The 19,932-nt window shown below is 39.4% G+C and overlaps 1 protein-coding gene across 4 annotated transcripts in view; it reads right to left on the bottom strand.

Annotated features, from left to right (window-relative positions):
* dnc (phosphodiesterase dunce) overlaps positions 1-17,908 on the bottom strand; it is a 233,721-nt gene extending 215,813 nt beyond the window's left edge. For all 4 annotated transcript variants that reach the window (XM_089265057.1, XM_089265058.1, XM_089265059.1 and 1 more), the window contains exon 1: positions 17,779-17,908. The gene's annotated coding sequence lies outside the window, so the exon portion shown is untranslated. The remainder of the gene's footprint in view (positions 1-17,778) is intronic.
* Positions 17,909-19,932: the final 2,024 nt, after the last annotated feature.

The following is a 19,932-nucleotide window of genomic DNA, read 5'->3' as shown; positions in this document are numbered from 1 at the left end:
GAGACTTAAGAAATGGATGATGAGAATATAGCATATAAATTGATATATGTTAATGTAAGTTTTGCTATACCCTGTAAACAGTTTAGCTTGTTTCTAGCAGGACTTTGAGTAACTAGAAGCAAAGCGACATGAGATTGATGTACTGTAACATATCCTGTAATAGATTCTGACTGTATTTGGATTAGGTAGGAAATATAGTACAATATGAATTTACGATACCCTGTAAAGAATTTGATATATTGTATGATAATATAAAATATTCATATATGAAAATATAGACATATGAGCATATAGATACCCTGTAAATAGCCCTGCCTGTCTTTGGTAAAAATTGAAAAATACAGCAGTAAAAATTTTTCCACATTAGGTAAAAATGAAAACATGTGAATTTACCATACCCTGTAATCAGTTGGATATATAAGTATATGCTACTTTGTGATACCCTATATAAGGTTATATCTATCCCTAGAGTGGGTAGAGTAAATTAGTAAATAAATAGAGTATGAGACAGAAGAATGCATGACTATGCAATACCCTGTAAACAGTTAGGCTTTCATTAGCCATCAATACTAAATAACATTTGTGCTATATGAAGCTTATAGAAACGATGAATGGTATCTACATATATAACTGTGCTATATTCAATCATTAGAAAAGTGTTTAAATAGGTAAATACTCTACATTATGTATTCCCATGTAGCTATGATCAAAATTTCTTAAGTATGATTTTCACAATTCTCAGTCAAAGTACACAGAGGAATAGAGAAGTAAACAAGTCGGTAGTGCACGACTATAAAATACCCTGAACCCAAAGCAAAGTTACAATTATCATCATTCTATGCACACTGATCGATAGATATGGCTAGATCAGCCTGAAGTATATATACCTATACACTCTGCCACGCCTCCCACTATGTGTATTCCCATTTTCAAGCAGGTCCGGTTAGAAAAAGCTGCTTCTGGCTTTCTACAAACTTTACAAGTTGCTTGTGGACGTGTTGGATATTGCTTGATTCGGATTTACGCCTTTGCTCAGCTTGTAAGCCCTTGAGCCGCATACAAAGTGTTTGCCAGCTATCGGATATTGGCTTTATCTGTTGACTTTGGCTTTGCTGCTGCTGCTGCATATGGCAAACGAGTGCTTAATGGGATTTGCGATTGTGGCAGGGCGATGCAATTAAAAAACATTTGCACCGCAATTTGATTTCGGTTTCGGACAGAGCAACAAACAAAAGGACAATTACAAATTCCATAGAATTTGCAATGTTGAACACGTTTTGTTATCCTGTGGACATCCTGGCAGCTGTGGCTGTTGCCACCTTTACCGGGCGCATTGACTTGCTAATTGCTGCCGAGATGAATGCCGGATGCAGACGCGGATGCGGATGTGGATGTAAGGGTCAGTTGAGAGCGAGATATTGCAGCATTGTTGTTGTTGTTGTTGTTGTTGTTTTTGGGGCTGACTTCAGCTCGAGTTCTGTGAAAATGAAATTGTTGCGTAAGTTGCAGCTTAACAGCAGAGCAGAACAAACTCAATTGTCAGTGGCTAAAAAGCCATGCATACATATATACACTCAGACATATATGTATATACGTAGATATATATGTACATATGTCGCTTGTGTTGGCAGCATTTGAATCAGAAATAAGCTTAACGAACAGAGCCTGCGGCCGCCCATAAAATAGAAGACAGATTCAATATGCCCAAATCCGCAATGGGCCGAAGGGTATGGGGCAATACCAATGGCAGTGGCATTGCCAATGGGAGTGGGAATGGGAATGGGATATTGATATTGCGTCGGCTCGAGCTTAATGTCAGGTCAGATCCTTATGAAATTTATCCAACTGTTGCGGAATAAATTGCCAAGGCAATGCGAGCTCCACTCTGGCGCTTTGTTATGTAAGCAGAAGTCGGAACAAAATGCGAAAGAAAAGAAAGAAAGCCGCCTATGGCCTCAACGAGCACAATATATCTGTTCTAGGAACTCAGCCATATATACACATTCATTCATCCGCGCATTCATTGCGTATATATGAGCCGCTCGCTCTCTCTCTCTCTCTCTCTCTCTCTCTCTCTCTCTCTCTCTCGCTCTCTCTGACAACTCGGCTATAAAGGCCTCAAGCACAAAGCCCAAAGTCACATTGAATACGCTAAGCGTGTACACTGCCAGAAATTAATGTGAAGCTACAACAGAAAATCAGAAATTTTGAAACTTGAATCTCCTGAGACTATTCCGATTCACTGGAAAAAAAACACCGAATCCTGAAACTCCTTCAAAGTACAATCCTTGCTGATAAAAAAAATAGAGAAGAAAGACTAAAAATCGTCGAATCAGAGAGTTGACCAAGAAAAAATAGATTTTTCTACTCGCTAAGGAGCAATGCAGTTCGACAGATCATCTAGAATGACATAGATAAGAAGATTGGCAAAATCCCTGATGAAAACTGAAAGGATTTCCTTGCATCAAATACACCCAGAGTTCAACAATCGAAAATTTCTCTCAGTGTCATTTCAAGAGCAACATATTCAAATAAATGTCAAGCATTTGATTCCATTTTATTTTCTGATTGTATTACTTAAGAGCGATTAGAAACCAAATTCTTGCTCATCTCCCAGCTCAAGCTAGCCAATAGATGAAAGCTAATATCTATGTATTCTCTTGATACGTTAACCTCTTCATATGTGCCATGACAAAACTGAATCATCGAGGGCTTGCAATGCATCATCAATGTAATTGATTAATTCGTTTGCGATAATTTTATTTTGGCATTTTATTTGCCATGCCACATGCCACATGCCACATGCCGCACGGGTGCATCGCTCTCGCTCTCTTGGCCAACAAACAGCAGCCAGCTTACTGCCAATTAAATTAATGCCAATTTAGCTAACAGACCAGCTAATTGAATGCATATGTGTGCAAAAATACGCCAGAGACGACAGCTACGGAAATATGCAGCGAACAATGCTCAACTTAATTGGCTTCATTGCAAGCTAAGGTAAAGTCAGGTAAGCTGAGTGAACAGAAGCTGTTGCCGTTAGACGAATCCATAGTCGAATCCATAGTCTTCTTGTTCTTGCTGTTTACATTGTTGAAGCATTAAGCGTGTCCGACTAGCAAGTACTCCAAGTGTAGTTTATGGAATGAAATCATTTTAGCGAACAATTAAGACGGATCTAGTGGGGAGTAACCGACTGGGAAATACTCGAACTACGGCTAAACCTATCAGTTCTATAATTATTCTTGCTCATCTGTTGCATGTTTGAATTGGAATGAAATCATTTTAGCGAACAATTAAGATTGATCTAAAGGGAGTAACCGACTGGGAAATACTCGGACTGAGGGCAAAGATAGCATTTATATAGTTTTATTCTTGCCCATCTGTTGCTGATTTTAGATTAACCAAAGGTGGATCTAGTGGGGAGTGACCGACTGGGAAATACTCGGACTGAGGCCAAATCTATCAACTCTATAGTTCTTCTTGCTTATCTATTGCATGCTTGAAGTTTACGTAATGAAATTATATCAGCATACCAAATTAAGAGGGATTTTATGGAGAATGTCTCACTACCGAATAGTCGAACTCAGATGAAATTGATAGTGCTCAACTAGCGAATGAGCTTGGAGCTTGGTCATCATCTAAAGGTAAAAGTAGTTATTCCTGCTTGATGTTCCAAAATGTTTTGGCTTCAAGGTAATGAATGGAAATCATTGAATCGAGCAAGGCAGAATGATCTAGTGGGGAGCACCCGACTACAGAATATCCTGGATTGGATAAAACCTATAGACAAACATGATTATTCCTGCTTTTTGTTAGCAGCTTTCAAGCGCAATAATTTAATTGAAGAACGATGATTAATCTGTTGGAGCGTGCCCGACTAGAAGATACCCCTACTTGGATAAATGTCAGCAATTCGATTGTTATTCTCGTTGACTGTTTTTGGCTTCAAGTTATCAAATTAATATTATTAAGTTGTGATTAACAGATCTTAATGGGTATCAAAATTACTCTTAACTCCAAATACTTTGGAATTCGATGCTAAATTCCTAAGAGTTCTCAGCTATTTATAGAATTCTTAAGCAAAACTCAAATCGAATCTGTCGAATTTGATTGGGATATATAAAATTTCAACAAAAATGCTCTATATCTAAGATATTGATTTACACACAGATGGGAAACCCAATTTCGATTTCAGCACTAATCAGCTCTATAGATATATAGCACTCTATATGTATATATGATGAATCTGACTCAGTTGACCTTTAGCTCAACTCGAAAGCCTGCGTTCAGGCCCAGCTATAAATGCCTGAAATATGCAATTCAATCGAAAATTTGAAAAACATTTTAATATATATATCGTTCCGCTCACTTAATCACTCAAGCCAGCCCCATTTGCCTCGGCTGTTGAGTGCAAATATTTTTGGCTTCTGGTGAAACACTTATGGTTTTACACAATTTGACGCTGGATTATATGAAATTGCCGTCGGCTTGGATACTGTGACGAGGCTCGTGTAGGCCGCTTTTAACTTTGATATCCGATCCATCTTTATTAACGCTCATTAAGCAGAGGGCAGCGGGCAGCGGGCAGCGGGCAACAGGAGACGGTCGTGCGAGAGGTAGAGGTAGAGGTAGGGTCAGACGATGCGGCACTTCAAATGACGCACAAAGCTAAAAGCCAGTTGACAAAGGACTAAACCAAGATTCTTTAGCCATATACACATATGCCTATGTGTGTGTGTGTGTGCTCTTTCTTGCGCATTTGCCATTCACTCTTTGCTTTCCGCTTCATTTGCGTTACAAACACCTTTGCCACATTGCTGCCTCGACACGTTTTTGCTTTTGCTGCAAAACGCAAAACCTTCGCCCGTTGCCTTTTTTTTCTGATTTTATTATTATTTGTTGTTGCTTCTCTTATCACTCAGCCACGGAACGTGGCCAGAGGAGCAACGCCTACGCACAGCTAAGAGATGTGAGTTGGCGTCTTAATGAAATCGCCCCGCGGCTGCAGCTGTCGCCCATTTTCGGCACAATGACAGCATTGAAATTTGGAAAAATCATTTTTCGCCGTTGTGAAGGATGCGCAGGAGCACGACAAGATGCCAGCACAGAGAAAGAGACAGAAAGAGAGAGAGAGGATGTTTTTTACTTGGCACTCGAGGCGCCTGCTAAGCGCCTAATGACGCTTATTTGGCCACAGTCTCACCTGCCCACGGAAATATGAAAATATGGAGACCATGCCCATGCCACGCCCACCAGCAGCATCCACTTTGGGCATTAGTTTGCCAGTAACCAGCCGAAAGAAATTGCTTGAAATTAATTTGCATGCTGGAGCACAGGCGCCGCCCATACAAAATAAGACCTCATTAAATGCTCTGCCAATTAATGGGTAAGACGACTCCTGGCATTGATTGAACGGGGGCCCGATCGAAAAACCCAAGGTGGTGGCATGGCCTAAGCAGACATTTTGAATCGATGTGCCGAGCGGAAAGTTATTAAAGGAAGAGGAGGAAGAGGAACGTGGTACCCAAATGAAGCTGGAGAAAATCCTGAAGAGGTCTCACTTCCTTACTTGAATGTCAAAGCCTGAAACAACGAATGAACAGAACTAAACTTAAGACCCGAACTAGAATATTTCAACGAACTATATAAGAATCTCTGAAGAATAACCAAAATCTCATCGAAACATCGATTGAGCATCAAACATTTGCTTAAGCCTCGAAACAACAAGCTTAAGCTATGCCTGAGCCCAGATCAGCAATCCAATGTCTCAAAGCAAAAGCTCAGAAGCTAAATGTCAAGACTGAAACATGATTTGATAGAAAACATCGAATGGAGATGAAGAGCTGGAATAAAGAAAACATTACAGGCCTAAGCAAAACACGTAACCTCGCAATGGAGCTAAGCTTGAACCGATGTCGGGAATCTGAATGTCGAATCATCACCTAAGAGGAAAAATCATAATCAAAACATTATTTCAAAGCCTTAGCTAATGGCATAGAACATTTAAAAGAGGTTGAGCAAAGCCCAAGCCCGAACATGAAATCCAAAATCTAGAATCAAATGCTCACTGAAATGTCAAAACTGAACCATTGTTTATCCGAAATCTAAGCATACAATCCTAAATCCTAAACTTAGATCTAAATACCTCAAAGAGAATATCCATGCTCAAACCTAGAATTAAAATGTGAATAAAAATTTCAATTCGAAAAATTGTTTCAGCAAAGTTTAGAATACGAACATAGAGAAATTGTATGTGTAAAATGTGCTGTACAGCAAAACTTTTACATTTATTATTAATGTTAACAGCACTGCTTAACAGCCAGTTAAATTTAACCCCAAATTAATTGAATAACTTAACAGAAGGTCTCTACTTGATTTCAGCAGTCGTTAAACCGAACTTTTAGCAAACTTATGTTCATACTGAGACTCGCAGAGACCCAAAACAACTTGAGTTAATATCCACGCGGGCCAAGCGGGAAGAGCATTTGCGCGTTGAGAGTGTTGTCAAGTTTGTTCAGTTTTCAATTTCATATTTTAATTTATATTTTTGGAGCTTCCTTGGAAGCCAAATGATGCAGGGCAACTAAAGCGAACAATGGCAAAATGCTTTAATCCTATTGACGTTTAATCAAGCCCGCAGCAAGCCGAAGGTGGAAGCAGGTGCAAGAAGGTGAAAACAGGTGGCAGGAAAAGCGGGCAACCGGAAAAGCGAGGCAGACAAAAGCCGCGCGTCGGCAATTACAAAACATTTTGCATTTGTTGAATTTTCAATTGGCTCGGCTATGAATTTCCATTTCCATTTCCATGTCGCCCCTTTGCTTACCTGTAACCTGTTGCCCTCTGCAGGTGTGCTCTGTCTCGCTCGCGCTTCCTTTTAGCAACAGAAGTAAATCAAAGCAAGAACAGAGACAACAGCTGACATAGAAACAGATAGCGTTAGAGAGAGAGTGAGGGAGTGCGAGTGTAACTCGTGAGGAAAGGCAGAAGACAGGCGAAGCAGAATTATTTAAAGCGCTTAATAAATAATCACATTTGCATTTTCACTTGTTGATTTTGGCCAGGACCTGGGCCAAGTGCCACTGAGTTGTTTTTTTTGGCTTACTGATTTGCCAGCTTTTCTGCTGACTTCGACAACACACACACACACACACACACACACACAAATGAATCCTTGAAATGTGCGCGCTCAGCAGAGGCTGGCACCAGACATCGACATCAACATCGAAATTAGCCTTAGAACTTTGCATCGCCCCACGACCAGCGGCTGGCATCGGAGGCGGCCCCCCGGTTCACCCCAGCTCGCCCCAGCCATGCCAAATGCACTCAACGCTTTGTGCGTTGTCATTGGGAGCTAAATAAATTGAAATTAGACGTTGTCAGCACAAAAGCCAAAAGTGGCGAAAGCCAACCAAGTTGGCAACACAGCATTGGGCATGGCCCTGGCCCTGGCCCTGGCCCACGGTCCTTTCCATCTCCTCTCAGCCCCCGCCTCCTCTTCTCTTCCTCACGCTTGGCCAAAGCTCTTGGCACGAAGCAGCATTGAGAGGGCGTCTTCAGTGGGTGTGGCCTGTGCGTGGCTGACAGCGCGGCTTATACCCTGGAGTTTGTTGACAAAAGAGACCATCAGTCCTCTAGACTGACTGAATACCCTAATCTAAAACATGTGAAAATCAATTGAGTCCGTAGAAGGACCTTCTCACATACATATACCACTTACATAGCCAACAATATAATATATGATAATGATAATGATAATTCATTAATCAATTCGATCTATGTATACATCTGCCCATCTATAAAAAATTAGCTAGATTTATCCACCTATGTATTCGCCTGTCGGATATCCACCTATTTATTCGCCTGTCGGATATCCATCAGTTTATCCGCCTGTCGGATATCTATCAGTTTATCCGCCTGTCGGATATCCATCAGTTTATCCGCCTGTTGGATATCCATTAGTTTATCCGCCTGTTGGATATCCATTAGTTTATCCGCCTGTCGGATATCCAACAGTTTATCCGCCTGTCCATATTTCTGTCTAGCCATCCGTTTATCCAGCTGTCCGTAAGAGTATCCCTCTGTTTAACCGTCTGTCCATATTTTATCAGTTTTTTTATCCTTCTGTCTTTCTCATCTATCTATCTATCCTTCTGTCTATCCATAGGTATATTCGTCCTTCTATCCTTCTGCTTATCCGTCAAACTATTCGTCTATCTATCTATCTATCTATCAATCTCTCTATCCTACTTTCTATCCTTCTGCCTTTCCCTCTATGTGTCCTTCTGTCTATCCATATTTATATTCATCTTTATACATTTCTGTTTATCCGTCTGTTTATTCTTCTGTCTATCCGTATGTCTTTCAATCTTTCTATCCTTCTAGCTTTACCACTATCCATGCTTCTGTCTTTCCCGCTGTCTAACCTTCTGTGTGTCCTTCTATCTATCCTTCCACTTATCCAACTGTCTATACGTCTATATATCCATCTGTCTATCCTTCTATTACCGTCTGTTTATCCAGCTGTCAAATTCATCTGTTCTTCCAGCAGACTCTCCATTCATGTGTCTATATATTCAACTTCTAATGCTGATCATCCACTCAAGGTCTCATTTAAATCGATATTTATCGATACATTGCCTTTGAAACTAAAACACAAAGTGCACTTCACTTTCAACTCGTCTATCCGCTAAGTAGTTCACTCCCGTCTAGACCATACTTATTTATTGTTCATGTGCTTTTAGTTATTCCTGTTGCTCTTGCTTGTTTGCTGTCGCTGCAACTTGGCCTGGCTCGCAAGAGTTGGTCCAATAACTTTGTTATCGAAACTCGCCAACGGCAACCAAACACTCACATTTCACGTTCTCACTCTACGTAGTTGCGTGTGTGTGTCTGTGTGTGTGGGTGTAGCTGTTGAAACACTTCACTTGGCTGCAGCTTCTGTTGCGCTCTTACCTGTCTGCACAGTCTGTCGCACGCAAAATGGACGGCAGCATTAATTACACAACGAACACCGAACAGGAGCCGCCAGCATACAAAATGCAAACAGTGTTCGATAGCACTTCGAATTGTAAGCGAGCATTCGACGAACACTCGCTCAACTCCAAATAGAAATTGCGACTGGCAATAAATTGAATGAAACTCGAGAGCATTTGAATATGAATAGCACTAAAAAAAAAAAAAAAAAATGGCGCAGAGGAACAGCAAAATGTTTGCCAAAACACTTGCAGCTGAGCATATGTATGCGAAGTGGTGAAGTGGGGCAGACAGCATTTGCAAGGGAATTCGAGAATTGATACGAATAAAGAAAACTTTTCTTTTTTTTTCGTGACAGCACAGAAGCACGCTTATTTGTATCATTGAGAATCGAATAGAAGGGCGTATATATTACATTTGTCATTTATATTTTTGCGTATATGTGTATAAACTCATATATGTGTATGTATATATATGTATTTGAATATATTCATACATTCATTTATTCATTCACTCATTCACACATTCATACATACATTCATTTATTCATGCATTCATACATTCATGCATTCATATATTCATGCATTCATATATTCATGCATTCATACATTCATGCACTCATACACTCATACATTCATGTATGTATTCATGCATTCGTAAATTCATACACTCAAACATTCATACATTCTTGCATTCACACATGTATGGACTCATACATATATACATATATACATTTATACATTCATACATTCATACATTTATACATTCATACATTCATACATTCATACATTCATACATTCATACATTCATACATTCATACATTCATACATTCATACATTCATACATTCATACATTCATACATACATACATTCACACATTCACATATATATACACTCACACATTCATACTCATTTATTCCCTCGCTTAATCGCCTTAAATGGACTGCATATCGATATTCATCGATTTTAAAATAAATTACTCTCGACTATAAATCGATGATGCTTAAAGTCTTAATGCACACACACACACACACGCACACACACATACACACACACACTCACACAGAGCCAGCTCTGGTTAAGCAGCTCGTTTGCCTTCCATTTGACATGTTATTTAAATTATGTTAATTAACAGCTGTTAAATAATATATCCCCAGATGCTGTCAACGTGCCAAGCACAGCTTAATTAGTGTGAACGATGGCTGTGCTAATGCGAAAGCCATTAAAATATTATTAAGCCAAGTGTAAGTGAAAAGCTTTGCGCACACACACACACACACAAATATATATAGATATCGATACACGTATGTATGTATGTAGACGGCATGTAATCAATCAAAGTTTGGCAATCTAACTGTTGAGCCTGCTGGCAATTGCGGCGAGCGTCTGCCTGACCCACAGCGCCAGCCAATTAGCCCAGTCGAGGCGCAAAACTTTTGGCCAAAAGTAAAGGTAAAAGTTTGCTTTACGCTCAAATAGTTAACAATAAATGTGAGCCGTGGCCCAATTGTTGTCGCTCTCTCTCTCTCTCTCTGGGGTGGGGGCGTCATTCGCTGATCACGCTGGATGGCCTGATGTACGGTCTGCTAATTGATACGCATACGCCGTATATGCCGTGCAATCCAGTTGGCAACTGCTGGAATTAAGTTATATGGCCATAAGCGCATTAAATTGCGGCCAACAGGCAACGCTGGCTGTGAGGCCAACAGCTGGGCGGCAACACCTGTAGCATAAATTTCGCATCCTCCATTGCACAATACCTTGCCCACAGCGAGAGTTACACCCTGTCTCCTTCTCTCTGACTTTCTCTCTCTCTCTTTCTGTCTGCCTCACCCCTTACTTCGTCTGTCTCTGTTGCGCTTGCTCAGCTTATGCAAGTTTGTTTGTCTATAGATTTATGCTGAATTTGCGCAGCGTATATAAGCACACATTTTTGGCATACCATCACCATACGCCCCACGCCCACACCCGCCCACCAGCACCATCAATTCGGCAAGCAAAAGCCAAACATTAAATCACTTTAAATGCCAGCCCAAGCCTGGACAAATAGCACCAAGCAGCGCCTTCTGGCCAGCGACTGCGGTCGGCGTGGCGCTAAGAACTTACAAAACAACAACAACAACCACACACTGTGCCACCCTGTCCCTGTGTGTGTGTGTCTGTGTGTGTGTGTGTGTCCTTCGCTTGATTTGTGTGTGGCTCGTATACGCTACGTTTCCATAATAATAATAAGCAGCTCCTGCCGCTTCCTGACACGACTCTAATACCCTGTAACAGTTGCAATGCGAACATCTCCTCCATCAAAATAAACAACTTTTCTGTAGCTCAACAACTTTTCCAAACAACTTTGCTTTTCTTGACTTTCATATTATGAAATTGTTAACTAGAATTTGACGCCTTCAACGCATGACTCAAAAGTTAAGAGTTCCACAATAGCTATGAAAAGTTGGTAGGTAGAGCTCATAGAAATGGATTCATATCTTATTTTTATATACATATGTTTCTTTTATGTTCCAAAAATATAACTTTTCATCAGCGGTGAAAATAACTTTGAAGAGTCATATCTATGGGGTGTATGTGTAATGCTATAGTACTATAGTACATTGGACTTGAATATTACAAATATCTACACATATCTGTCTGCTCTTGTACCTGTATACTCTTGTACCTATGTATGTACTCATAACATAAGCATACCAATTAGACATTAAAGCTTTATGGCATTAGCATAAGTATATGTGAGTTCTTCCATAATGCAATACAATATCTAATACTAAAGTAAAACTTTACCATATATAGCTCCTTCTAAAAAGTATTAAGATCTCTAGACACAAAGTAAAAAGTAAAATTTTACTGTATGCAACTTCTTATAAACTGTATTATAATATCTAAAAGAAAGATCTTAGCTTAACTGACACTTTTAATAATAAAAATGTAGCTAATAGATATATATTTTAGATTATTAAGGAACTACTTATAATATAAAGGTAATTCATAGATATATATTTTACGTCATTAAGGAACTACCTAAAATATATGCATATCATTTACAAGCTATCGTTATATTAACCAAACTGATATGTTCCTCGAATCTTCTATTTAGGAAATTGGATCAATTTTATAAAACATATATCTATGAAGAGCAATCAAATATGGATAGACAAATATCTAAGTAAGTAATATTCAAATTTTATTATAGAGGTAAGAAAGACTTGAAACGTCTAGAATAACTACGCAAAGGCAAATGAGTAATATTGAATGGTACAAAATAAATATATTTTTATTTATATTTTTTTTTTTTTTGCATTTGTAACTAAACTCTTCTTTTAAGTTTTATAAATCTAAAAATCTAGTAAGACTAGATCTCCTCCGACTTTCATTAGCTATAAATATAAATTGTCTGAACAATAGTTTTATCAAAAATATTTCAATAGAGAGACTATTTAGGGATTTACACTGAGAAAAGCATCTCATGTACATTGCTTGCAAATATCTAGAGAGAACACATATACACATACATATATATTCTAAAATTCTGAAAAATGTATAGCAGGATACATGTATTTATATGTTTATTAAATTGTACATATTTTAATGATCTCATGAATTTACAGGGTATGTTGAGCTTTGGCATACTTGACTTTGACGCTTTAAGTTGTTGCCATTTGAGGATGGGCAAGGCATTTTCAAAATTTTCACGCGTTTTTCACGACACACACACAGACACAGAGTGTATGTGTGTGTGTGTGTGTGTGTGTGTGTGTGTGTGTGTGTGTGTGTGTGTGTGTGTGTGTGTGTGTGTGTGTGTGTGTGTGTGTGTGTGTGTGTGTGTGTGTGTGTGTGTATGTGTGTGTGTCTGTGTGTGTGTATGTGTGTGTGTATGTATGTTGTCTCTGTCTCGCACGCTTGTATGCAAATAATTGCTGAGTGCTGCTCCATTCAGTCTGTTGTTGTTGTTGTTGTTGTTGGTTGTTGCTCGTTGCTGCTGTTGGCTGCTGCTGCTGCTCCTGCTGCTGCTGTTGGCTGTTGATGTTTGTATAGGCTGTCCGGCATTCTCAACCTAATAAGCCAAGACAACCAACACTCGGGCAGTGTGGGCGGTGTGGGCGAGGCTGGCATATTGGGGTTTGGGCTTTGGGGTTTGAGCGCTTTGGGGGGTGGGGCTGCTGCAGATGGAGCAGTACGCGTGTGGGTGGGCTGTTTATGCTACGCATAAGGGGGCGGTAATTTAAACAATGAACTGCCATGCCCATTAATATTACTTTAGGCCACTCGCAAACTTTGACTTTACGTTGTTGCCCCCATCTTCGTTGTTGTTGTTTGTCTTTTGTCGCAACACGAGACGTGATGGGAAAACGTGTTAAAGCCCAGATTCTGAATACCTTATCACAATTTACAATTATCTGCTGCTTCTTCTGCCAATTCTGGCTGATGATTTGTCGTGCATTTTAATTAATGCAACCAAATGAAAAAAATTAATAAATAAATTATAATAAAACACATAAATCTTGTTTTAGAAAAATACCAAAAAAATACTTGAATAAATTTGCCTAAAATTAGCGCGCAATTTGTTAAACAAATGTTGACAAAATTTGCTCAACATAATAATGGTAGCAATGATCATAATAATAATAATAATAATGCTCATTAGACCCAACACTTCAAGTTTTGGATGAAACCTTAATCCCAATTCTGACAACAGTTTTTTTTTTTTTTTTTTTTTTGCTTTCTTTTGGAAACAGAAAACCAGGCCAACGGAGCCAAATAGTGCACAGCAAATGTTTTATATTAGGTGGCAGCTGTAGCTGCCGCTACTGGCTGGCAGGGGGCGCCACTAATGAGGCCCTTGGGGAACATATTAAACTTGAAGGGGCAACAGCAACCAACTAAATAAAACAGACAGGGTGAGAGCGGATGGATGTGAAAGAGTAAGAGAGAGGGAGGGAGAGAGAGAGAGAGAGAGGGAGAGAGAGAGAGGGAGAGAGAGAGAGGGAGAGAGAGAGAGAGGGAGCGAGAGAGAGAGTGAGTGAGGAGCAGAGGCGTAAAAATCGAGTATTTCACAGATTTGCCAGTTCACATATGTTGTTGTAGTTGCTGTTGCTGTAGTTGCTGTTGTTGTTGTTGTTGCTATTGCTGTCCTGCTGCTGCTGTTGTCAACGTTTGCTGACGCCGCTCGCCTTGGCACTCTCTAATGCAAAACGGCAACTTTTCCGGTGCCAAACAACGCGCAACAACTTTTTAATTTAAGGCATCACAAGAAAACAGGCGGCAAAAGCAACAGAAACAAGAAGAAGAAGAAAATAATGAAATAAAAGTGAAGAAAAACAACGAGCGAGAGCAGAGGACGATGAGGAGACGATGAGGAGACGATGAGGAGGAGGAACCGGCATCGAGTGAGGACAAATCAGGACGACCCCTAAAAACAAACTTTGCCACGCATTCAACTCAACTGACTCACGAAATTAAAGCAATAATAACTTTGTTGAAACAAACAAAAAAGAAGCAGAGGAACAAGAATTAAAGAAAAGTAAAGTGAGGAAAAGAAAATGTATTACGAATGGGCATAAGCGATGGCTCAATACGCGTTAGAAGTCGATGCCGAAGCGTTAAGAAAGCCATTTAAAGAGATTTACCGATTTTTTTGGTTTATCGAATAATAGATAGACTTGGCTGAATATAAAAATATGGTCACTCTATATTCAAACAATACGTTTGTTGTTTGCTCATAGGCAAATTACATATAAAAGAAGCTGGAAAGTATCCAAAGGAAACTTACCGATTTATCGACTATCGATATATAGGTAAATTTAATTGAGAGCTTATTTACATAGCTTGATATATTTTGACTAAAATTATGTAATCAATGTCTCACTTAAGTTTATCTATAGAGCGATATATCGATAAATCGATAAGTCTCCATAAACTGCTTTCCTCACTCTACCGTTCAAAACCTTACCAACCCAAACTCAATCATAACCGATTAACGGTAGAAACAAGCTAGGAAAACAAATCAGAAATAGATATTAATTTAGCGGTCCATCGAATTATATACTAATTTTAGACAAAATGTATGACATTATATATGTAAATGCATACATATATAAATAATCGAAATACGGTCACCCGAATAGTGTAAATGTATTATATTATAATAAATGGCCCTATTTTATGAATAGGTCAAACAAATATACTCTCTTTTCGCTTAAGAACAATGTATTTAGTAAGAAGTAAGGAGCACATTTCTCCTCTCTCTCTCTCTCTGTCTCTCTCTCTCTCTATCTCTCTCTCTCTCGCTCTGCTTCTTGCGCTCATGAGTTCTCATGAGTTTTCCTGCCACGGCTGTAAGTTAAAACTTCTCTGTTTCCGCGTTACGTTCATATCGAACATTTACGAAACTCAAAAACTCAACAACAAAAAATAAATAAATAAATAAAAATAAGAATAAGAAAGGGAAAAACTCATAAATTGCAATGAAACAGGCTGAAACAAAGGTATAAATCTAGCTGACATGCAGCAGAAGAAGTTGCTAATGGAGTAGTTAAGATTGGGGAGTGAAAGTAAAGGTGTACTTTTACCTATGTAAATATATACATACATACATACATATGTATGTACATATATTATATTTATCATGAAACCTCCTTATATGTATCTATAGAGTTTAATACCGAATGGTATCTCCTTCCTAGTGAATTTTACTATTATTTTGATCAAGTTTGCTGCACGCATTATGATATGTAGCAATAACAGCTAAAACAATTATTTCGATAGTTTCCATAATTGAGTTTGCTCTGAAGACATTCCATCTCAATTATGGCTAAGTACTTCTTCGGCTACAACTAGTTGCAATCAAATGTAATCAGAACAAATATTGTTAGTACAAAGAGGGCGAAGAAGATGAAGAAGTAGAAGAAGTAGAATCTGAAGAAGAGCACGCAGCCCGACATGCAGAAACATGTTTGTCGTCAGGTAACGCAGTTGATTACAATTAATGGCGGCAATTTGTTGTTGTTGCTGCGCTTTATATGCGATTGTTATTAGTGGGGCGGATGGAGGGAGAATGGAGGACCGGGTGTTATTGCTCAAGACAAAACTGCCGAAGAACAACAGCAGCAACAACAACAACAACATGTTTTCGGCGAAAGGCAACAAATACGCAGAGCGGCATAAAAAAGGCACAAGGAAAGCTAAACCAAGCCAAGCCGAAAAGAACGAAAGTGGAAAGCAAAACGACAATGACTGGCAAAGGCATCGTAAAACGCGGCCATAAAGTAAGCGAAAAAAAAAAAAATATAAAGTAACGAAGACGCGCACAGGAAAAGATGCCGGGCTGCTTATGTGTATGCTAACGTGTGTGTGTGTGTGTAAAAAATGGGTGGCTTGGCATGTAACATGTAACAGGCTGAGCCTTGCCCTCAGCAGCAGCGGCCAAAAGTCTGCACAAAATGCGCTCAATTCCGAAACAGTTGCTCAAACTATGAGCTCAACTCAAAAGAAGTGAGAAGAGAACGAAACTGAGAGAGGGAGAGCGAGAGCGTAAGTGCCTTTGAGTGAGTGCGTAACAGTTACAGCTGCTTGGACTCACGTGCTAGCTGAGAGTGTAACGCAAGTAATAACTGTGTTTGTGCTATTCCCTACTTCCTACCAGTGACAGTGACCTAAAACAGCACTAAAACATGGTGAAATGAAGTGATATTTTATTTATATGTATGAAAATTAAAATATGAATAAATGTATATTTTAATATATAAATTGTATATGTATATCTACAACTAAATGAAAAATACTGTTCTACTGAACGAAAGGTTCAAGTATATTTTTGAGCTGCGCAATGGAGCCAAGGAATAAATAAGTCAACAAAAGCGGTACACTGGAATATATTTGAAATATTAATAATATACAAATAATAACTATTCATATGCATATAAACTTTTTATATATATTGTGTACATATATTTGCCACTGCATATAAAACTTTTCTATATTTAACATTTTTTTTATAATAACTTATTGCAGATATGATTTAGAAAATAGACTGACATTAGATGTCGTGAATTTAAATATCATATATGTATATAGAATATTGCTGCGAGATTTTCTATTTTTAAACAAATTTGACTATAGAATTTAGAATTTATATCCAATTTAAATATTTGTATCATGAATTTAGATATACATATATTCGAATTGATATTATATTTTCTGGAAGGCCTGCATTTTTGAATATCGATCGTTGGGAATATATGAGGTACAATGGACTTTTAACCACTGTAACTGCGCCTTAGTGTATTCTCAAGACTGGACTCAACACTCGCTGCACGCCCTCTCGCAGGCTAGCGGTCTCTCATTCTCTCTCTCTCTCTCTCTCTCTTTGCTTTAGATTTCTGCTCAACGCAGGCGCATAGCTTGCATTGCCAGGCGGCAGCAGCGACAGCAACAACAACAATAAAATTCAATAAAATGTTTGCCGACAGTTTTTTTCGTATTTTGTTTTTACTGCGTTTGCTTGCTGTAATTCGTATTTAGCTGTTGTTGTAGTTGTTGCTCAATGGACAGCAGCTGCCGGCCCCTTTGCGTATGCAATAGAATTGTTGTTGTTTGCCGCTCGAGTGGCGAAAAATGAAAGGCAAGAACAACAAAATAGAAGACGAGAGTGTAGCTCGATACCGTTAATAGCTGCCACACTGATGTTTTCGGCATCGAGGAGTTGATATTGTTCTTGTTATATTTGGTATAATGGTGTAACGGTGTAATCGTGTAACGGTAACGGCAACGGTGTAACTGTGTATACAAGGAGGTCACTTACCTTTTGCAATAAGGAGCCGCTCTTAGCTTCGTTGCTTGTTGATGTTATCGTTGTTGTTGCTGCTGCTGCTGCACTGCACCGTCATCATGATAATCAGCAACATCAGCTGCTTCATTATGATCATCAGCCACAAATTCTGTTGTTGTTGTATTAGATTTTTTGCACACCGCTTTTTATTCAAATATATACGCTTATATATTCTTTTTTAATATGACTTTATTTTCATTTATTTATTTTTAATTTTCTCTTCTGAGAGACGTTAATAATTATTTTTTGCAGCTTTTCGCATTTGAATTTTATTAGCATTTCATAATTTCGCCCGCTCGTAATTTAAAACAGCGTTTTCTATTTCTTTCTTTCTTGCACACGCACACGATTAAAACAACAACAAAAAATAACAGAAAAAAAAACAACAAATATATGCAAAACACTGAAAAAAAAAACTAGAGCAACAACTGTCCGTTGAGCAGAATTTGCTTAAATGCTTTTATTGTGGATATATTTGAAATTTTTTGATTTTGAATTTGTGCTGAATTTTTGTTTTTAAACTTTTTCTGCAGCCAAGGCAACAAAACAACGTTAGCCGCACATGGCCTAGGACGACGCTGCGGTTGCCTGCACTGATTTTCAGAGCGGATGCTTTGAAGCCGCTGCCTCTGCCTCTGTCGCTGTCGCAGTCGATGTCGCTGCCTGACGCTGGTGCTGGGGAGCTGCTGGCGCTGTAAGACGTTTCGTTTTGTTGTTTATTTTGTCAGCCGCCGCTGCTGCTGCTGCTGCTGTGTGCTGCTGTAACAGGAGCTGTAACTGTGTGTGGTGCTCTGTGGCTGCGGCTTTAGCTGTTGTTTTCATTGTAGTTGTAGTTGTTGCTGCGCTCAATTTGTTCTCTTTGCGCTTTTGCCTGCCCAGCTTGGCTTAGCGGCGACGTCATCAACACACCGTTAGCTGGCGCAGGCGCCTCAGCAAACTCAACTCAAACTCAACTCAGTGCCAAGAATAACTCAACTCAACTCGGTTGAGTTGAACTCAAAGCTTTAACTCACCTCGACCGTTGTTTATCAGCGACTGCTGCTGCTACTGCTGCTGCTGTTGTTGCTGCTGTTGTTGCTGTTGCTGTTGCTGTTGCTGCGGCGGTTCCCGCTTTAACCGCTTATCGCATTGATTTCTGATAACTTTTTTACGTTTCTCTTCTTTATATTTTGTATTTGTATTTTTTGTATATTTTTTAACCACGCACACAGAAAAAAAAGTGTAAAAAATGACAACATAAATATATATGTATTATTAATACATACATATATATGTATTTTTTCTTCAATCAACGTTCACTTAGCGTAATTTATGCGCTCTTATCAGCCACTGACTAGGCCACACACACATACACATACACACACGCACGTACGCACGTACGCACACACACATGGGCGATAGTTTGACTGAAAATCGTTAATCGCAATCAAAATCAATCAGCGATCGCGCGCGCTTCTCTAACATTTCTATAGCTTGCAGCGGTCATGAGCGGAGGGGGAGAAGAGGGGCCAAAGGGAGGCTGGAGGAGCAGCAAGCACACTAACTGACCAAATGTGAGCTACGATCACTGGCGGCCGTTGCAGCGCTGAAGCGTAACGCGGCGGCAAATTGAACTGAATCAGCCACTGGTGTGGTCTCTCTGGTCAGGTCTGGTCCGGGCCGCACGAATTGGAAACTGAATTGGAAATAGAAAACCCATTGAGACAACTGAATCAGAATCAGAGGCAGACACAGCATGTACAATTACATATAGAAAAAATATATATGTATGTGTATATTAGTGTGTGTGTGAATTTATATTCTTTATGTGAACATGTGCTGGGCACACACACACACACACACGAGCACGATTTTAATCACACACGCAAAATAATAAAATTGAAATGAAAAACAGAGCCGAACCGAACCGAACTGAACCGAACCGAACCGAGCGCAATGCAATAGCGGGAAACACGCAGAACCAAAGCGACGAGCGACGAGCATTGAGCGTTGAGCGTCAGCGTCGGCGTCGGCGTCGCATCGCATCGGCCACCAATGAATGATCAACGGTTCGCTTGCATTAGAGAATGCAAATTCGTGTTCAGTTCGGTTGACTGCCAAATGCGCTGCAGGCGCGAATATTGTGGA

The sequence above is a fragment of the Drosophila navojoa genome, chromosome X, assembly GCF_054131105.1.
Source record: "Drosophila navojoa isolate 15081-1374.11 chromosome X, UAZ_NAV_1.0, whole genome shotgun sequence".
In the NCBI taxonomy this organism is placed as follows: domain Eukaryota; kingdom Metazoa; phylum Arthropoda; class Insecta; order Diptera; family Drosophilidae; genus Drosophila; species Drosophila navojoa.
Note: the sequence above shows the minus strand (reverse complement) of the source record. Positions and strands in the feature narration are given on the sequence as shown.